This window comes from Limulus polyphemus, unplaced genomic scaffold (assembly GCF_000517525.1).
Source record: "Limulus polyphemus unplaced genomic scaffold, Limulus_polyphemus-2.1.2 Scaffold4646, whole genome shotgun sequence".
Lineage (NCBI taxonomy): Eukaryota > Metazoa > Arthropoda > Merostomata > Xiphosura > Limulidae > Limulus > Limulus polyphemus.
The window spans coordinates 1-5,613 of record NW_013670256.1 but is presented as its reverse complement, the minus strand read 5'-3'; positions in this window follow the sequence as shown (position 1 = coordinate 5,613).

Sequence of the window (5,613 nt, the reverse complement as noted above, 5' to 3'; positions counted from 1 at the left end):
CGAAGAGTTGCCTGAAAATGTGCCAGAGTTCGTGAAAGTGTTATCTGAAAGGATGGATGATATTCACCATCATGTGTGTTAAAACTTTAAAACGTCTGCTGATTCCACGAAGCTATGTTATGATTAGAGATCTACCGAAGTCAGCTTTGTACCAGGAGACAAGGTGTGGTCGTATAATCCCAGGAAGACCAAACGGAAGTCTCCTAAGTTGTCTTCTCCATGGGAAGGCCCATATGATATAGTGAATCGTCTCTGAGACGTGACATTCCGAATAAAATGCCAACAGGCTTTGGCGTTATCACGGTCCAGGACATTTCAGTTGGAACAAAATGAACAACAGAACAGATGACGTTGCTGAAGATGTGTCACCTTTCTACGAAAGACCAGAACAACACCACTTCTATTGAATTCAGCTTGGTACCAGGAAACAAGGTGTGGTTGTATAATCCCAGGAAGACCAAAGGAAAGTCTCCTAAGTTGTCTTCTCCATGGGAAGGCCCATATGACATAGTGGATCGTCTCTCAAAAGTGACTTTCCGAATAAAATGTGGTCGGCGAGGTAAGCCAAAAGTGGTGCATGCCAACAGGCTTTGTCGTTATCATGGTCCAAGGCATTTCAGTTGGGATGAAGTGAACAATGGAACAAATGACGCTGCTGAAGACATGTCACCTGAAAAAGCCACTGTTAAAGAAGAAACTCTACTCAGTTTTGAGAAGAGAAACGGCGAAGCTCTTGATGAAGTTACTACCACTGATGTGACTGTTACTGACGACAGGACATTTCCTGATGAAGCAGATGAGCCCCCACGTGAAGCAGAAGCCAACGAAGAAGAAACTTGACCCGGTTTTGAGAAGGAAAACAGTTAGGTGGAATTTATATCTTATAATAAATGCCAAGATAGGATTATCTTTGATAAATATGCGCTTAATCGAGACTTTCGGGAGGCTTGGGAAGATAGAGTATACTATATTTGTGGAACTTGTTTACTTGAACATACGTTAGAAGTTAGCTTTGGGAACAAATGAACTATTACAGCAAGCTAGAAGCAAAGATCAAGGAAGCATGATGGGGAATGAGAGTACTGGGTTTACAAGGGTACATTATTCTAAAAAAAAGAAGAGTGTAGAGGCAGATTTAATTAGCATTCACGTACTGGTCTTTAACATATTTGAACTGTTGGCTGCTTGTGAGGAATGAGCTACTCAAAGGGGAACTGGGAAGTGTTTTGTTAAGTATAAAGTTATTTATAGTGTATAACACAGAAAAGCTAGCACTAGAATTTGCTCACAAGTTGTTAAAGTACAGGAACATTTTCTTTTTGTAGTGCTTTTAGGAGCAAATAATGTCGAAAATGTAAATCAGAAGATCTGCTTAAGAAACTACAAAGAACTCCTTTAGAGTTTTAAGGATAGAAACAGATATATAACAATTTGGGGAGCGCTCCTTCGAGGTAGTTGATGGACTGAATTACTCATTAGGCGTAAATAAAAAATTATCATATAAATATTTAAACAAAAAATTGTTTGTTTGAAACTGTGGGTTCATTTTCTGGATAATGGCAAATTGTATGCTAGAGATAAGTGCCACTTAAGATTGTTTGTTTGTTTATTTGGAATTAAGTACAAAGCTTAACACTGGGCTATCTGTGCTCTGTCCACCTTGGGTATCGAAACAAGGGTTGCTACTACAAGACGGACTAGATTAAGGCAGGGGTTTTATGGGCTGGAGCCCTGGGCCCTAGATTTAGAGGAGAGGGGGTTGTATAGATTATATCTTATTACAAATACATAAATATTACCGTGTGACATTATGGATAAGAATAGGAGACAGTTTTATAATCAGCATCTTTGATTAAAGCAGCGATTGCCTGATAAAACGCAATTTTTCAGGGAAATGAACTCCTATTTAAAATATCAATGATAACTGCATTTGAAAAGCTGTATTCCTCATTTATAATTATTACACTACTACTATGTTTTTAAAATATATGTATAATATTCAAATATATAGGTCTACAGGTCAGAAATCATGTCACTCATTTCTTTTTTGTTTAAAGTAAAACTTTCTTACTAATCTGTATAATGTATCAAATACCAAAATTAAGAATAGAGCTGAAATGAGATTTCAGTACGTGTACCAACAAAAACTAAGTATGAGTCGTTTGTACAGATTAACTAAAATTGTGCTACAAACGAAACATATTCAGTTCTTGTTAGTAAGCAGAATGTTCACAGTAACTCGCCGGTGGTTTGTTGTTGATCTGTTTACTTGAAGTGTTGCATATAGTTTTCATTACAAGTTCCATAATCATTATCATTAGTTTGGTTGAAGCTTCTCCGAATATTTTTATCTTTCTATTTGCATTTTGTTTGCTCTGTGATTATATTCTTCCCGGTGTTTGTGTGTGTTGAAATATAAAGAATTAGAATCTTAGTTTCTATTTTCAGAAAGCCAATTTTGAGGACATAACACAGCCATATTTATCATTATTGAATTGGGACAATGAACTAAAAAGTCACGTGGAACATACTTTGAGAACTTTTTAAAAAATAAACTGCTTTTAATTCAACTTAGACATGTTCCTAAGAAAAGTAAAAAGGATAATAGGGAAGATGAAATATAACTGGTTTACTAAAGACAAAAAGAAAATAAATATTTAAATTGACAAACAGGTTTTACCTGTGTATGAATGGGACGAATTCTTTACAAACAGTACACAGTCCACTTGTTTTAAAATAATATTTTAAAACAAGTCAAAAGTATATATATATAAATGTCGTTATACCATTGGTTATCACAGCTGCATCCAGACCTTTAAATAATCGTCAAAAGTCCAACAGGTTTGTTCAGGTACTTTAAAACACAATGGACAAGACAAATTCTTCTTCTCTACTCCTGATACAATACAATCTGTGACAATTTCACTATAAAATCACCAATATAACCGTTGGTTATTACAGTAGTGTCTAAAGGTTTAAATATTTGTCTATTTTTCGTCAAAGTCCACACAGGCTGGTTCAATTACTTTAGGAAACAATTGACTAGACAACTTATTATTCTCTACTCTGTTGTTACAATACAATTTGTGATAATCTATATATATGTAAATACGAAATGTGTGTTTGTTTGCACCTTAACTCCTCCTATTTGGCCAACCTCAACCAAACGTTTAAGGTAAACACTATGAACTATGGTGAATGTCTTAAGGGGGTCAAAATTGAACTTAACTCTATTTCTACTTTGTAAAGCCTATTGTTTAATTACTACCAGCCTAATGAGTCAATTTCAAACAATCTTGGTAGGTTGACGCTTTAGGAAGTGTTCAATGTTCTAAACGGATTCAAGGTCAAAGTATGAAAGTTGCTGGATTGTTTCTCAAACAACCAAACTTTTCTCATGGTCAGTGAGATATAGGGTGTTCAAGGGTGGGATCACCTCAAAATATTTATTTGTAGGTAGATGGAAAGCAAACTGCAAATGTTGTTTATGAAAAAGCTTTGTTATAATTTTAAAATTTTGAGATACACTTTATGTTCAAATTATTACTTTGAAACATATGATTGCTGTTAAACTTACATTGTTTTAATTAAGTTTAAACATTTCCCGTCAGTTGACGGTTATTTCAGCCTGTTCACATTAAAAGTCGTCACTATAGCTATTTATGGTTAAACTTACAATCACTCAGTCTAGATCTATCTATCCATCAATTTAACTGCGTTTAACTAACTTTATCGACTCGTATATATTTACACACAACAGCAGTCTCAAACAATCCACACACTACTAGACATTATGAAGCAACGATACTCAATTAAAACAAGGAGAAAATTTCAGAAGATTCGAGTAATATGACGTTAACTCACAACTATGGAACTACACAACGTATGATTCATACACAGTTACGTAAACAAATCTGCGATAAACTATTGCTTCCAAAAATAACTAACTTTAACACTATACTTAAAACATGTAAATCTTAATACTCACATTAACTTCAACAGTCATGTATATCTAACAGGTTGGAAGATGTACGGAATTATAGGCAGTCTGAGATTATAGATACATGTGAACCAGGAAATTGGCTAAGTAAGCTTGCAGTGCCTACAATAATACGTCTAAATTAGTTGACACACACGTGTTTGCATGCAAATAGCTAAGAAAGGCCATAAGCAACAGAAGGGGTGCTACGATAAAACAGTGAAGTAATAAACATAGTGAAGTGGAGACTAAATATAGCTTTGTTATATACCAACAGCACAGATCCTCGTCTTGTAATCTGATTGGTCGGTCCGTAAATATACGAGTCGTAACACTTGAGGGGCACATGCTCGATCAGCTGCATCAGTATGTGATCAATGAACCTTTGGTGAACTGACGTGATTAAGAGTCAGAAGAGAAAATAGTCGAGTCCAATTAAGATTAAGTCACTATTGTATCACAAATCAGAGAAAAAACTGTTTTATAATATACTTTCATAAATTTCAGATGCTAAAAAATCACATGAATACTAAATATATTTTTCTACATATAAATTACATAATCTTTAGAAGTTTTTTTGTTAAGTTTCGTACAATTTGATTATTCTGTAGTTGGTATGCATGACCAGAAAGACTGGTGGTCTGTCATTTGACAGACCTGGCATCCAGAGGGTCAAGGCATACAGAACACAATGTTATATTATAATTATTTTGAATATGTAATTCAGTAAGTCAAGTGACAATCAACAATCGGAATAAAGTTTTGTTCGAACAGTTTCTATTAGAAACTACAATTTGAGATTGTTTGGTATTTCATAGTTAGTGTGATATCACCAAACATTGTTTACTTTATGTCACAGCCTTTCTACATGCAAAATATTTATCCACTCAGACCATAAAAATATATTCAGATTGGAAAGCTAGAAGTTCAAGAAGGGAATCTCTCTTGTATGAGGTCGTCAAGAAGTGAAATTTAAACAAACCGCCTAAACGTCACGTTAGTGTAGCCTATAGAATGTGTAAAGTTTAGTATACTCTAATCCCTTATAGTGATGGCACACGAGGAGACACACATTCGGCACGTAATGCTGTTTGAATACAAGAAGGGAAACAACGCCTCTGTAGCCACACAGAATATCATAGAAATGTCAACGATGGATCAGCAAATTTTGTTCAGGTGATTTTAGCCTTAAAAATTGTGATGGTAGGGACTGACATGTTGGTATTGATATTGATGCTCTGAAGATGCTTGTTGAGTCTAACTCAAGGCAACACACTTGTGAAATATCCCTGAAATTGCATGTCTCTCATGAAACAATTCGTAAATATCTAAGGAATATGGGGTAACTCCGTAAAGAAGGTGTTTGGATACCTCACGAACTCTCTGATGATCATCGTTTTCAACGTGTGAACGTTGCTTCACCTCTTTTGGCTCGTAATGTGCGTGAACCATTTTTGGACAGAATTATCACCGGTGACGAAAAGTGAATTTTCTATGCGAATATTAAATGCTAAAAACAATGGCTTTGCATTTGGTAGGACATCAAAAAGAGTAATTCATTTCGAAATCCTCAATCCACAACGAAATGTCAACGCAGAGATCTATAGTTAGCAACTGGAACGTTTAAATCAAGC